Below are 16,040 nucleotides of genomic sequence, written 5' to 3' on the forward strand. Positions count from 1 at the left end.
CCTAACCTACTGTAGCAGACCGTGAGAACTCGAGTTATCTGCCTAAGGAACTCCAGGTAAAGAAATCATAATGAGTAAGAAAAAGGAACCTTCCTTCACTGTTGGCAGGAAGGTAAACCGGTGCAGCCACTATAAAAAAACAGTAAGGAGGTTCCTTGAACACCTAAAAATAAAGTTACCATTGTTGGTGTTTAGTCGCTAAGTTGTATCCAACTCAAACTACAGCCCACCAGGCTCCTCTGTCTGTGGAATTTCCCAGGCAAGAAAATAGAAGTGTATTGCCATTTCATTCTCCAAGGTTTCTTTCTGATCCAGGGATCAAACCCACATCTCCTGCATTGGGGGGTGGATCCTTTATCACTGAGCCACCTAGACAGCCCTAAAGTTACCATGTGATCCAGTAATCCCACTCCTGGGCATATATCCAGAGAAAACTCTAACTCAAAAAGATACATGCACCCCAATTTTCATAGCAGCACTTTTACCACGGAAGCAGCCTAAATGTCCATCAACAAATGAATGGACAAAGAAGATATGTGTATGTGCATGTGTGTGTAATGGGATATTGAAGTGAAGTGAAGTCGCTCAGTAGTGTCCGACTCTTTGCAACTCCATGAACTGTAACCTACCAGGCTCCTCAGTCCATGGGATTTTCCAGGCAAGAGTACTGAAGTGGGGTGCCATTTCCTTCTCCAGGGGATCTTCCCGACCCAGGGATCGAACCTGGGTCTCCCCGCATTGTAGGCAGACGCTTTACCATCTGTGCTACCAGGGAAGATTCAGTCATAAAAAAGAATGAAATAATGTCACTTGAAGCAACATGGATGGACCTAGAGATTATCATTCTAAGTGAAATCAGACAAAGACAAATATATATCACTTATATGTGGACTCTAAAAAGAAAATGATACAAATGAACTTATTTATGAAACAGAAATAGACTCATGTAGAAAACAAATTTATGGTTACCAAAGGGGAAAGGTGGAGAGGATAAATTAGGAGTTTGGGATTAACAGATACACACTACTATACATAAATTAGGTAAACAACAAGGACCTACTGTATAGCACAGGGAAGCATAGTCAATATCTTGTAATAACCTATATAGTAGGAAAGAATCTGAAAAAGAATGTGTGTGTATAATATGTGTATATATATACATATTCTAAATCTGAATCATTCTGCTGTACTCCTGAAACTAACACAATAGCACAAATCAACTATACTTCAATTAAAAATGAGTAAGGACATGGAAGCACTGAACAAAACAGGCATTTTTACTAGAGTAGAAAAACAGACTTTAGAGTAGCAGAAGTTAAAGAAGTAGAGATCAGCAAGTACTGGATTAAAATCAGGTAAGTTAAGAAGCCACTGCATAGTTTGGTGAGAGACCATGAGAGTCTGAACTACCAAGACAGTAGTAAGCATGAAGAGGAGACTAAAATTTGAGAAATAGGTAACCAGCAGACTCAGCAGAACTTGGTATTTGAGGAATTACAGGAAGGATGAAGGAGAAGGACAGAAAGGTAGTTACAGGTCAGCCTTGGGAACCAGGCTCTAGTTGACCCTGGGACTACTTGAGCAAGGGCAGTAGGTGGCAGAGGAAGACCATGGTCTACATTTACAGATTTTAGGTATGGGATGCCTATGGGAGGTCAAAGTTGGTAATGCTTAGCGAGTATTTGGATACATAAATGTGAAGCAAATGGGAGAAGTCAGCAGTGAAACAACTTATTGCATAGGTAGATACCTTGCCTAAGAGACTACAGAAAAAGAAGTGTCTCAAGGGCAGAACCCTGGATGAGAAAATAATCTGAAGTTCAAGAAAAGCTTTATGATTTTGGAATAAGGCAGTTCTAAGCAAGTGCAACCATACACAAACCTGTTAAGTGACGTCTCATAATCCAAAAACTTAGAACAAACCTACCTATCAGAGAAAAACAGAATAGTTCATATGGAAAACCTTAAAAATAATCTTTAGGAAGGTGTACAATAATGTAGAGATTGGTTATGATAAAACGTTATATGTCTTCTTACCTTTTAAAAAATATTTATGTGTGTGTGTGTGTGTGTGTGTGTGTGTGTGTGTGTATAATTTAAACACTGAAAACAGGCACAGCGAAACTAGGAAAAATACATCAAAATGTTAGTATCAGGTGTTTTGAGTTTAGGAGCCCACGGGGTCCTGCCATCCACCAATACTATTCTATATCTTGCAAATTCGCTATATAATATTTATGCCAAGAGGAAGACAACCTGTCCCCAAAAAGAAGAACCATGGTATTTCCTTACATCTCTAGTGTCGACCACCATCACGCCAGAGTTCCCGCGGAACCGTGCCCTCGGCCCACAGCGGCGGCCGGAGGCCTCAGAGGGAAGCCCGCCTCCCTCTGCAGAGGGTCCTCAGGTGTAGTCTCCTCTCCACAGTCAAGCTGCCCTTTCCCGTCACGAGCCTTCCCCCTCGGGGCCTCACCAGCCCCTCCTCCTGGCCTGGCTGGGGGCACCAGGGCCCTGCCGGCAGCTCCTCATAAAACAAGTCCCAGAGGGCTGCCGACACCCCACACGGTGTGGATACTGGTCCTGCTGGGACAGGCGGCAACCACAGCAGAGCTTTTACACCAGCCTTGGGCCCTGGTGCTCAACAAAGGCTCACGGTTCCCTCCACTCCCCTTGCCACCTCACTAAGTCAGTGTAGCGTCCTGTGCCAGGCCTGTGCGCGGGTTGACATCCGGGCCAGAAACCCAAGGACTCACCTAGCGCTCACTAGACTGCAGTCAGCATTACAGTGAAGGCGATGAAGATGCTCAAGTTCAGGCAGAGAGGGCGGGCCCCGTGCTCAGGGCCTCTGGGGCCCTTCAAAGCCTTGGTAGGCCGCAGCCTGAACCAAGGCCCCAACAGACTGAGGTGAAGCGATACTTGGTGGAGCGCCGCAGGAGGGGAGCCCTGTCACAATCTCTTTTGTGAGCAGAATACCGAGCTCTGGCTTTGAGACCTAGGATCCTGAGAGGCAGTCGCTACCTACAAAAGCTGGCTCTGCAGCAATGCAGGCCCCGCCCCAGGCCTTGACCCCTGCCCTGGACGTGGCCCTGACCCCAAGGGTCAGGCCCAGCTGGATGTGGGGGCGGGCGCAAAGCATCCTGGGAACAGCCTTTACCCCCGGAGGTTCCGCCCAACGCTTGCCGGTTAATTCCTCTAAACGGTTACTTACTGACCGTTAGCTACCTGCGGTACTCCAGGCCAGTAGTGAGGAAGATAGAGAAAGTCCTGCTACTTAGGGGACCTAGATAGTAGCCCAAGATTACAAAGGCAGTTGTGATGGAGAACGTGAGGTTGCTAATCCCGTTTTGGGAGGGTCAAGGAAGGCCTCCCCGAAAGACCCGGCTTTACAGAGCAGTAAGGAAAAAGGAAGGGAGGGTGGGATGCAACCGTTATTGAAGATTTGGGGATGAAAAGTTCCCATCCGGAGGCTTTATGGTTCCTTTCAGAAGTGGGCCAAACAGCCAATCTATTGAGGGTGTGGGAAGGGCAGGAGCTTGAGAAAAATGAAAGAGGTTTGATACCGTTTTTTGAGTAGATTGAAAAGAAGCTGACTCGAGGACCAACACTGTAAGCCCCACAAGGGGAGGGAGCTTTGTTTTTCTTATTCGTGTGTCCCCAATGTTTGGAACAACGACTAGAATAATTTTACCCAAAGACCCCTCTGGTTTCAACTGGATTTGGACAATGCACAGTTGTAGTTTTTCTCAAGTGACCTTCTTGCCCTTAGCCTCGTGTCCTGGGACAAAGCCACTGAAACAATTCATCCATTTTTTCCAAGTGACTTTTTGTTGAAGTCTACTACATCTGGGGCAAAAATCAGGGGTTTTGTTCACTAGGGTGTCAGCTAAATCTGGGAGGGTGCCTGGCTTGGAAGATCCCTATTCCTGCCTCCTCTCCTTGATGCATTTAATCTTTGGTTCTCCTTAAGTTCCTCTCATCCTTTGGAGCTAAATTCTTTTTTTTTTTTTTTTTTTTTTTTTGCTTTTCCTTGGGGCCTCAAACTTAGGAACACAGGGCTTCTACTGAGACCTCGGCTGCCCCAGAGCTTGGGAATTCCTTGGCCTTGACTATCTCTCTCTACTGTAATCTTTGAAAGGCTACATAAATTCATCTCCATTGTCATATTCCTAAAGTGGAAACTCAACTTATACCATCCTTCTTTGGTGAGCTCCTTCCCTCTAGAACCTTCCCCCAAGGACTGGGGCTAGGATTTAATGTGAGGGCAAGGTCTGGGGCTGAGGAAGAGAAAGAAATCAGTTAACTGCTTTTGAACTGGGAGAGGAGGACATTAGCAATTGAATAAGCAGAGAAAGAGGCTGGTGAGGGACTGCTATCAAAGAATAGAAGGTTCTCCAGCAGGGACTCGCTGTGCAGAGTGGGGGACCTCTGAAGAGCTAGTTACATTTCTGCTGCAGAAGTTCCCAAGATTTTGGAATTTGGAGACTCCTATGGACTATGCAGTTACTCTAGTGGGCCTTCACATCTCTAGAAGGGTTGAAGGGCTGTGGAGTAGTGCTCAACAGCAAGTGATACTAAAAAAGTTGCAGAAGAATTGAGTTGGTAGTATGCTCTCATTTGTTTTAGAATGATCCCTTTGTCCTCACAAATCTGGAAATCTACACTCTTTGTGATATATCCCTAGGAACTTCTGGACAGCATAGCTAAGGAAAGAGTGGCTGCTTGCTTCCACATGTCTGGTCACAGGCTCTCTTCAGAGACAGGACCCGATGGCTGAAAGGAAAAAGCTCCTCCTGCTGGAAATCAGTGTGAGAAGGTAGGGAAAAGCAAGCCCTTAACAGCAGCCCCCGGGAGAAGATTGAAATGGACACAGTTTTGAGCAGTCAGTGCATAAGTGTTTTGCAATAGAAGTCAGACAAAGGAGATTTTCAGAAGATGAGCTCTCTGGGACAGTGTTCAGTAGGATTTAAATCAAGCCAAAGTGAGAGTATTAGAATCTGGCAATGGTGGGTAGAGACTGTACATGATGGTGGGGTGACAAGGCAAGTGAATCAGTGGGATTCGTGGAGTTCATGGGATGTTGTGAAAGATGGGAGATTGAGATTCTGAAAAAAGGGTAGGATCTCTTGCAAGAGGAGGGATCTGATTAGAGAAGAAGGTCTAGTGTCTGAGGTGTTTGTTCTAGGGCAAAGAAGAAAAGATAAATGATGGGGGTGAAAGATGGTCCCTTAAGATTGTAGCTCTGGAGGCAGAAAGGGATCTATCTGCAGGGTTGAGATTTAATACGGGGATCTGGGAGGGCAGAGTGGAGGCAGAGAGGACCTTGGTGGAAAAGATGAGAAAGCTGGTAAGGGGGCAGAATAAGGATAAATGAAATACTAGGAGAGATTGAGGCAAGGAGGTCTACCGAACAGGGGGAGAAGGCCATAATGGGAGTGGGAAAAAGGTGCGTGGGAGCTGATGACAGAGCCTCTGGTGGCAGAGAGGAGGCCAGTGAAAGGAATGATGAAGGAATGGGACCACTTGTGAAGAGCAGGGCACAATGAGAAGAAAACAGATTGTGCAGGAGCAGAGTCAGATACAAGATTGGGAGTAACGGGAAGATGAGACTCTGCGGGGTCCTGGGAAGAAAGGCTGATAAATATGCCAGAAGGGAAGTGACATAGGGTGGGTGGTAATTGATCTGAAAATACTGGTGAAAGGGTGGAGGCCAGAGTTTAAGAAAGCTCAAGTAGAGGATCTATTGGAACAGAAGGGGACGCACAGGGAGGAGCATCTTTTCACAGGATTCCCCTAAGCAGGTCAGACACCACAGTGATGCTTTCCCAACCCTCCCTGCACACAACTTGACCCAGAAGTTACCAAAACTGCAAAAGACTATGAGCTGCAGCCAGGAGCAGAGTCAGAACAAGAGGGTCTGGCAAGAATAAGGGTACCTGAAGCAGGCTACCCATCCCCTTCCCATTCCCTCACATCTGAGACTTCATTATACTCCTTTGTACCTCACCCTAAGACTTGCTTTCTCATTCCATTCTCTATTGGTTCCTCCTTCAGGAGCAATCCCAGGCTGCACTGGGGCCCTACAATTATGTAGTGCATGCTAGGAAGTGAGAAAAGGAAAGAAGGAAAGAGATTAATCACTTCCAGAAAAGGTCTCATGCCACCACAGCTTCTTTCTGGCAAGTTCCACAAGCCACTATTACAAGAGACTGGGTTACATGCTGAAAAAGTGAAAATTAGTTTGACCTGAAAAAAGTGACAATCTGCCATGCCAGTCATCAAGCTGGGAAAACAGACACAGATGGCAGATAAAGCCAGCTGTAAAATTAGCAAAAAATTCTGTTTCTCCCAAGGAAACACACCAGCTATAAAGTGTCCGAATGATACTCAGTAGCAGAACTATTACTTTGTAACTGAGAAACCTTGTTTTCTAAAATCGGAGTTCATTGGAAACTTTGCTTTTGAAATCATTTCAGTAAGAGCAAAGCATCCTTTCCTGAAGGATCTATTTCACACTGACACAGAGCACCTGCCTTGATTTTCAACCCAGATTCAGATAAGGGTGTTTGGGATATAACATTATATATCTATCTTAATTTGTAGTGTCTAAGGAAAAGAGACCTACTGTCCACTTTGCCATTCAGACATGATGTTGCCACTTTACACAAAGCCCTGCTTTGCTTTAGCATATCAAAATACTATTTTATATAAATTTCACTTTATGCCACCCTTCCCCAAATCATATAACTTTTTCCCATTCTTGGTGACACACCCCATGGTTCCTCCAATGTGTGATCTCCATTGCAATGAGCCAATAACCCTGATTTTGTCAGACTACCACGTTGCTCCAGGTGTCCTGATTAGGAAATTTGGAGGGTCTCTGAATATTTGCTCAGATCCCTCCCTACAAAGGATTGGCCTCCATGACAGTAATAATGTGTACATCTGAGACTTCTAGAGTCTCAAGACATTCAAGGTTTGTCTGTCTTTGATTGTGTGGCTTTACACTGAAATTAGATTCTGGTTGTCCCTTTGATCCTTCAATATCAGTTTATATGTCCCCTGGAATTTTTTGGTTTCCTATCAAACTAGTGTCTCCTGGTGAAATTAGGTTTTTAACACCCTGTCCTGACTAGTGTATATCTCAATTCAGTAACGCAATCGTGTCCAACTCTTTGTGACTCCGTGGACAGCAGCACACCAGGCTTCCCTGTCCATCACCAACTCCCGGACTTTGCTCAAACTCCTGTCCATGGAGTCGGTGATGCCATCCAACCATCTCATCCTCTGTGGTCCCCTTCCCCTCCCACCTTCAATCTTTCCCAGCATCAGGGTCTTTTCCAGTGAGTCAGCTCTTCCCATCAGGTGGCCAAACTACTGGAGTTTCAGCTTTAGCATCAGTCCTTCCAATGAATATTCAGGACCGATTTCTTTTAGAATTGACTGGTTGGATCTTCTTGCAGTCCAAGAGACTCTTAAGAGTCTTCTCCAACACCACAGTTCAAAAGCATCAATTCTTTGGCTCTCAGCTTTCTTTATAGGCCAACTCTCACATCCATACATGACTACTGGAAAAACCATAGCTTTGACCTTTGTTGGCAAAGTAATGTCTCTGCTTTCTAATATGCTGTCTGAGTTGGTCATAGGTTTTCTTCCAAGGGGCAAGCATCTTTTAATTTCATGACTGCAGTCACCATCTGCAGTGATTTTGGAGCCAAAGAAAATAGTCTCTGTCTCCATTGTTTCCTCATCTATTTACCATGAAGTGTTGGGACCAGATGCCATAATCTTAGTTTTTTGAATGTTGAGTTTTAAGTCAAGTTTTTCACTCTCCTCTTTCACTTTCATCAAGAGGCTCTTCAGTTCCTCTTGGCTTTCTGCCATAAGAGTGGTGTCATCTGCATATCTGAGGTTATTGATATTTCTCCCAGAAATCTTGATTCCAGCTTATGCTTCATCCAGCCCAGTATTTCGCATGATGTTCTCTGCATGTAAATTAAATAAGCAGGGTGACGATATGTAGCCTTGACATACTCCTTTCCCGATTTGGAACCAGTCAGTTGTTCCCATGTCTGGTTCTAACTATTGCTTCTTGACCTGCATACAGATTTCTCAAGAGGCAGGTCAGATGGTCTGGTATTCCTATCTCTTTAAGAATTTTCCACAACTTGTTGTGATCCACACAGTCAAAGGCTTTGGCATAGTCAATAAAGCAGAAGTAGATGTTTTTCTGGAACTCTCTTGCTTTTTTGATGATCCAACAGATGTTAGCAATTTGAACTCTGGTTCCTCTGAGCTGGATGTTCAAATCCAGCTTGAACATCTGGAAGTTCATGGTTCACGTACTGTTGAAGCCTGGCTTGTAGAATTTTGAGCATTACTTTGCTAGCGTGTGAGATGAGTGCAATTGTGCGGTAGTTTGAACATTCTTTGGCCTTGCCTTTCTTTGGGATTGGGATGAAAACTGACCTTTTCCAGTCCTGTGGCCACTGCTGAGTTTTCCAAATTTGCTGGCATATTGAGTGCAGCACTTTCACGGCATCATCTTTCAGGATTTGAAAGAGCTCAACTGGAATTTCAGTGCCTCCACTAGCTTTGTTCATAGTGATGCTTCCCTAAGGTCCACTTGACTTCGCATTCCAGGATGTCTGGAAGTTTATCTACTGTCTTCTATTTGTCTATGAGAAATTTCCCGTCTTCTCTGGGTATGAGAACTTGGTTTTAGGAAAGAGCTGTCCACACTTCCTGAGAGCCAGGTGACTGCTGATTATTCAGGTCAGCAAAGAGAGGCAGCTTAACCTTAGGGTTGAGGACTCCGCACAAGTGATGTTTTACCTTTGATCAACAGTCAAGCAATCTCTCATGGGCTTGTCTGCTAACAAGCTTGTGCTACTTCCTGGCATAATTCACTGAGAATAAATTAAAATTATGTGACCACTTGGGGATCTTTGACATGAACAAGAATGTTCATTTGAGAAATGCTTGAGGCATAAAGGGAAAAGAAACTCTCATGAGATTGTATAACTGGTCTAAGAGAGATCACTGTGATTAATGTAGAGATTTCCTGTCTATTTCCATTCTTTAGGGATTAATAAGCACTAGTTTTTTATTATATGGCTTGATAATACTGTCAAGGACTTGAGTAACTGTTTAAAGCAGCTATAATGACTTTCTTTTTTGTGTCTCTATATATATGAAAAAGGTTTTCCTGCATCTAAACTTTCTCCTCCTCCTTACAGAAAGATAACCTCTTAGTGATAATTTCATATTTGTCTAAAGCTACCCTCTCTCTCACTTTTTTTGTTGTTAGTGTTCTATCCTCCTCTTTTCACCTCACTGGGGACAATTTTAAAGATTAATTGCTCAGAAAAAAAAAAAAACATTGTCACTATTTTGCATACTAAATAATAATAATAGTCTAAGAAGCAAGAAAAATGTCAGTAAATTGTCTTGCATTATATAATATAGACAAATGTATTTAAAGAATGGACTTCATTCTTATAGCTATAAGGGATGATCTCCTTCAATATAAGAGCTTATTTTTAGATTTTAAGGCTATTTAAATTTTGTCTCATGAATACAAAGTTTATAAAGTACATTTAAAAAATATCCTGTAATATTTCTGATAAATCAATTGGGACAAATTGAAATGAGTTAATCATATTGATTGTGCTTCCCTGATAGCTCAGTTGGTAAAGAATCTTCCTGCAATGCAGGAGACCCTGGTTTGATTCCTGGGTCAGGAAGATCCACTGGAGAAGAGATAGGTTACCCACTCCAATATTCTTGGGCTTCCCTTGTGGCTCAGCTGATAAGGAATCCACCTGCAATGTGGGAGACTTGGGTTCAATCCCTTGGTTGGGAAGATCCCCTGGAGCAGGGAAAGACTACATCCATACATGGCTACTGGAAAAACCATAGCCTTGACTAGACGAACCTTTGTTGGCAATGTCTCTGCTTTTGAATATGCTATCTAGGTTGGTCATAACTTTCCTTCCAAGGAGTAAGCATCTTTTAATTTCATGGCTGCAATCACCATCTGCAGTGATTTTGGAGCCCCAAAAAATAAAGTCTGACACTGTTTCCACTGTTTCCCTATCTATTTCCCATGAAGTGATGGGACCAGATGCCATGATCTTAGTTTTCTAGATGTTGAGCTTTAAGCCAACTTTTTCACTCTCCTCTTTCACTTTCATCAAGAGGCTTTTTAGTCCCTCTTCACTTTCTGCCATAAAGGTGGTGTGAGAGTCGGACTGTGAAGAAGGCTGAGAGCCGAAGAATTGATGCTTTTTAACTGTGGTGTTGGAGAAGACTCTTGAGAGTCCCTTGGACTGCAAGGAGATCCAACCAGTCCATTCTGAAGGAGATCAGCCCTGGGATTTCTTTGGAAGGAATGATGCTAAAGCTGAAACTCCAGTACTTTGACCACCTCATGCGAAGAGTTGACTCATTGGAAAAGACTCTGATGCTGGGAGGGATTGGGGGCCGGAGGAGAAGGGGATGACAGAGGATGAGATGGCTGGATGGCATCACCGACTTGATGGACATGAGTTTGAGTGAACTCCGGGAGTTGGTGATGGACAGGGAGGCCTGGCGTGCTGCAATTCATGGGATTGCAAAGAGTCAGACACAACTGAGCGACTGAACTGAACTGAACCCACTCCAGTATTCTAGCCTGGAGAATTCCATGGAATGTATAGTCCATGGGGTCACAAAGTCGGACAGGACTGAGCAACCTTCACTTTCACTTTCAATCATATTGATTAGAGACAATCCTATATCTATATTGCTCTGGGTTTGTTATATAAAATTAATGCTAAGACAATGTTGTAGTATATATAACTAGTATTAAAACTTTAAGACTTAAACTTTTTAAATTTTATGTATTGGTTTTATGGGACAAGCAAAGAATCATTGTTGAAACATTTTAAGATTATAAAATATAAAATTGTTTTTAAGTGAAATCATAGATGTCTTATAAATGGTTTCAATTTTATAAAATTCTTAAAATACTACAAATCATGAGGACTTAATTTTTTAGCTAAAATTATAACCTCCAAATAATTAAAAAGTTGACTTTAGAAAATGTTGTTACTTGATATATAATATTTGAATAGCTGAATAGTTTCTAAAGCTAAAAAAAAACCCATATACATATGGTCTTAATTTATCCATATTTATATGTGTTATATAGGGCTATAGATTAATAGGGTGTGTAAGTGCATTTGGTTGATGTGTTTGTTCTGTCTTCTGAAAATGTAAAAGGTAATTTAAAATGCGTACCCATAAAAATTTAGTCTAGCAGTTTAGTTTTCCCTGTGTTTGAAGAAAACAAAAATTGGTTACTTTGGCTAAATGCGGTAATCAATAAAATTATAAAAACTGTATTTAGTATAATAATTATAGAAAATGAGAATGTGTTTATGACAATGGTTTATTAAGGAATTATTTATTAAATGATAATTAAGTGTAATATATACACTTGTTTTAATGTGCTGAGATGAATATCTTAAAAACTGAAATTGTATGTGTATTATATATTTATGTATGTCTACATATACATACAAAGCATTTAATATGCTTTAATTCTATAAATGACAAAAATGAAAATTCAAGGTTATATTCCATGTTAATAGATTTATCACAAAAAGGCTTATAAATCTTTTATTGCAAACTGTAATATACACACAAAGAGTAATAGTAGGGTTTTCTTTCCATAAAATGAGCAAGTTATTTTGTGCCTATATAAGAGTTTCCTTTTGATTTACCAAAGTATCCTGATAACTCTGTCCTCCTGTCATTCTCTTGAATAATAACACAAATTTCTTTATTGTTTTTTAAGTTACTAGATCAGATATCAGAGGAAAACTGTGGTTGAACTTCAGTGAGGAGCTTACCAGGTACTGTTAACAACTAACACAAAAGTAATTCCAAGTCAACAGACACACGATACAAAGTACTTGAAAGTCTGTCCTAAAACCTCAGAGGAATCGGAGGAATCATCCCAAAGCAGATAACTGCAGGAAGTGTCGCCTCCCAGAGACCCACCAGACAAGATCGCCAGAGCCGCAAATTGCCTTTTGCTCTTTTTCTTTGAGCTTTCCTCTCTGCCAAGTTAAGGTTTAAATTGTTGACACTTTTTATCTATGAACTATGATACTTTGAAAGTCTTTATCCTTAATACTGTTTTCTTTGTTTTTTTCCCCAATTGCTCACTCCTTGGTGTGAATCCAGTGCTAGGCTGCAGTTTGCTCATGGTTTGGTAACAGTACGCAATTACCCTGTCTACTGGGTTTGTACTCAATTTTCTTCAGGTGCCACCCAGCTTCCTTTGCTATCAATTTGTTGGAATTAATCCACTCATTTCCTTCCTTGGTGGGTAAGACTCAACCAGGAGGTGGGCAGGGGATGAAAAGTAAGAGGCCAAACAACCAGAATTTTAAAACCCCCTGTTATGTCATACATAGAAAGGAAGGTTTCAGCCCTAAATAAAACAATTCTCCCAAAAACTTTTGTGAAAATTTAGCTATTCCAAGCAAATTTTCACAAAAGTCAGTGATGGAAGATGAAAGGCGTGATAAGGGGGTACTTTGAGAAAACATAAAACAGGGAATTCATTGACGGTTGAGTGGTTGGGACGCCACACTTTCACTGCCAAGGGCTGGGATTCAATCTGTGTTTGGGGAGCTAAGAGCCGCAAACCACACAGTGCAGCAAAAGAGGGAAAAAAAGAAAACAGAGAAGACAGTAAGAGGAAATGAGACAGTTAAGAGTTCCGTGAGGGAAGATGGGCCCCATAGGGTACTCAATCAAAAAAGAAAAAGAGAGGTAACTATGCCTCTGGCGAGGCCCCAAAGAAGTAGGAGCTAGTGCCATCGAGTCTGTAAATGGTCTGGAACTTGGGCCTCTGTGGAATCCAGTCAGAAGGTAGAAGCCAGAGGTATACGGGCTGAGAGAGGGCCTGGTTGCAGGTTTTCTGAGGCTCCCTGAGAGGCTGAAGGTAGAGACTGAGCTGACCTTGCTCAGAGGAATGATGGGAAGCCCAGGACACTGAGGCCGCATTATCTCCCATAGGCTCCCAAAACAGTAGAATGTCAGCTTCCTTGGCCTCGCCTCCCTACTCACAGTGGGGATCTTGATAAAAATGGTTGTCATGAACTGCCTGTAGCAGACAGCTTGTCCAAGTGGCTGCAGACAACAAGGTAAAATCTAGAAAGCTGGGATGGGGGCCTCACCGAGCCAGAAACGCACTCCATTCCCCCACATCCAAGACTTCACACTGCTTGTCTGATTCCTCACACCAAGGCTTTCTTTTACATTCCCTTCTCTGTAGGTTTCCCCTCCAATATCAACCCCAGGCTTCACTGAGCTCTGGACTGCAGGAGTCATCCTAGGAAGAGGGATACAGGAAAAAGGGGAGACTAATCTGTTCACCAGGAAACCTTATTCTGTGCTCCAGTAGATTCTTTTCAGTCAGCCTCTCTAGTCTGAGAATCCAAAAACCTGGGTTACTTGTGGTGAAGAGAAGAACAAAGTGTTATTTTAGGAGGCTGAGTGGAATGATCCTTTGTGGCAGAGACGTTTTAGAGACTAAGACTTTGAAAACACCAAATTTAGTATATAAAATTGCCCATGACAATAATAGTAAGGGCTTTCATAGACATTATCTCATGTGATCCTCACAACAACCCTGTGAGGTATGGAGGCCAGGAATTACCTCTGAGGAGGAACTTGAATTTTGGGGAAGTTAAATAGCTTGTCCAAAATCAGGATCAAGGAGCTCTGCCTCCTAAATCAATAGTGGTTCCAGTGTATCTCACACCACCGCCAGTGGGCAAGACTCATGGTCCAGCTCCATCATTCTTTCACTCTGCTTCCTAATAGAGACTTGCTCTAGGAACTGACATGCTCAGAGATTGTGGACCTGGGCCTTCATGGGAAGGTGAGATTAACACCTCTAGGTAGCCCAGACTTGACTAGACAAAACCTTACCTTTTAACACTACACCTTTGTTCCTCTTTGACTCTGCACTAAAGTTGAGAGACTAGAGTGAGTGACTAGGACTGAATTTTCACTTTCTTCTCCCTAGGCAAGCCATAGACATACATTCATTTATGCATGGATAATCTGATTTTCCGTATTAAGTTACTAAAGCTCTGTGATCCATCTCTGTTAGTTACTTTAAAGTGGATAAAAATATTTTCTAGTTTTCCTTTGAAAATTTCATGAGGGTTTTCTGTATGTCATGTTCAATTGATTTTTTTTCAGTCCTTGCCCTTTGCAGATGAAGGGCACTAATTTCCAGAACTGCAGGTGCATGTATATTCCTTCACATGGGACTTGCCCCTGCTCACAGAGGCTCAGCCTCTGATTCAAGGCTTTCAAAAGGCTCAGAGGATTGCTCTCCATAGCAGCCCTAACACAAAGGGAAGCCCTGGCCCAGAGATGCCTCAGATGGAACAAAACAGGTGAACCAAAGTTGAAGGACCCTGTCCTCCTACAGCAATCCTGAACTCAATAGTCCAGTCCATGGCCAGTGACTCCCTCTACCAACCCCCAGAAGGTCTATGAGCTTCAAGCCCTCCTCTGTTCCCCATATTCTAATCTTCCCTGAGAGTCTCCATCTTAGGTGTCTCTCTGTCCCAACATAATTGGTTTGGAAAAGGAGAAAAAGGTTAATCTCTGCTGGTAGCTGCCCTAGGATTCCTTTGTCAAATTAATGTGTCTGTTTTCCTATATGTTAGTAAACTTTATTTCTCTAAACGGTAGAGGAATGGAAAAATGGATCCCATGCTATACAGAAAGTATGAAACAGAACTAGAACCCCAAGACTCACTGAGATGCATTTGAAAGCAGAGTTTATCTGAAGTGCGCCTCAACCTCAGACAGCTGAGGAGCCATGGAATAGCGACAGTGTTCTCGAGGGTGGGAGAGGACCCTTAACGAGGAAGGTGAACTCACAGTTCCTCTTCACAGCAGCCAGCCTGATAGCTCCCTCCAGCCTTCCCTGGGTCTTCTAGATCCTTCCATCTTTCCATATCATAGATACACTGTAGCATTATTTTCTATTTATTCCTCTTACATCACTAATTGCATTGTCCATTACCTCCTTGGTCACCTGAGCTTTAATCTTACCAATTATATAGCCTTTGAAAACCTGAAGTTCTTCCAGGAATTTTCGCTAATTCCCAGAGATTTGCCTTCGCAGGATTTCCTCTGTTCTTAAGTTCAGCTTCCTACCTCCCAGGCCAGACACAAGACACAACTCCACATTCACTCACGAGAGTCCACTTTCACATAAAAGCGTTAGTGAGCAATGCAGTCTTTACAAAAGATACTGTGAGAGTGATGAATAAGGCCATGTATGGGGAAACCGACCTCCTGGCAAACAGCTCTAAGAGCCCTGACTGCTAAATTAAGCACTGAATTAGTTCCTTCCCTGAAACAGTCCTAGCCCAGGGCACTCAGTCCTTTCCCACGCAGATGATGGGTTTTGCTGAACTGGCAGCAAAACTCTCTCTCAAGAATGAGGGATAGATTCTCAGTTTACATTGCTTCTGAGATAGCATTGTTTTTAGGTCCTTTCAATGAACAGAAAAAGAAAAAAAAAATTAACCATGAGTTCATATTAATACGTACAATTCAAATTTAACACCAGGTTTTTACTTTGTATCTCATTTCTCTCACAATGAAAACTTTGGATCTTAGTAACATTAATGTTATTTGTTTTATCCTAATATATATATAAATGTAATTTTAAACTTTATAGTACAAGCATTACACCTAATAATAAAATTGAGTGACGTTTCAAGTTATTTGCAATTTTTTTTCCTTAGAATATACCCACCAAGAAGATAAACCAGAAGAGCATGTTCCAAAGTCACTTGAAATAATTCTTTTCTCTATGTGGGTATATAATCAAATTGGTGTCAATTCATTCTCAATTTTAGGATTAGCTTTACTTTCTGTGTATTAAAACTAAAACATTTACATAGGTCTAAGTCAAAAATAAATTATACTCAGAGACGTCTCACTCCCAGCCC

General features: G+C 42.2%; 2 long non-coding RNA genes across 13 annotated transcripts in view; one reads left to right on the top strand and one right to left on the bottom strand.

The window, feature by feature from the left end:
* The window catches only part of LOC129650613 (uncharacterized), a 333,314-nt gene extending 330,199 nt beyond the window's left edge, over window positions 1-3,115 (bottom strand). For 5 of the 12 annotated variants that reach the window (XR_008713881.1, XR_008713891.1, XR_008713889.1 and 2 more), the window contains exon 1: window positions 2,754-3,107. This is a non-coding gene — a long non-coding RNA (uncharacterized LOC129650613). Of the gene's footprint in view, window positions 1-2,753 lie in introns of all 12 variants that reach the window. The other 7 variants (XR_008713883.1, XR_008713879.1, XR_008713890.1 and 4 more) reach the window with 6 other exon arrangements.
* Window positions 3,116-3,230: 115 nt separating this feature from the next.
* On the top strand, window positions 3,231-13,257 carry LOC129650614 (uncharacterized). The gene is made up of 3 exons (XR_008713892.1): window positions 3,231-3,393; window positions 4,682-4,813; window positions 11,840-13,257. It is a non-coding gene; the product is annotated as an uncharacterized LOC129650614 (long non-coding RNA).
* The last annotated feature ends 2,783 nt before the right edge of the window (window positions 13,258-16,040 follow it).

This window comes from Bubalus kerabau, chromosome 4, assembly GCF_029407905.1.
Source record: "Bubalus kerabau isolate K-KA32 ecotype Philippines breed swamp buffalo chromosome 4, PCC_UOA_SB_1v2, whole genome shotgun sequence".
In the NCBI taxonomy this organism is placed as follows: Eukaryota; Metazoa; Chordata; class Mammalia; order Artiodactyla; family Bovidae; genus Bubalus; species Bubalus kerabau.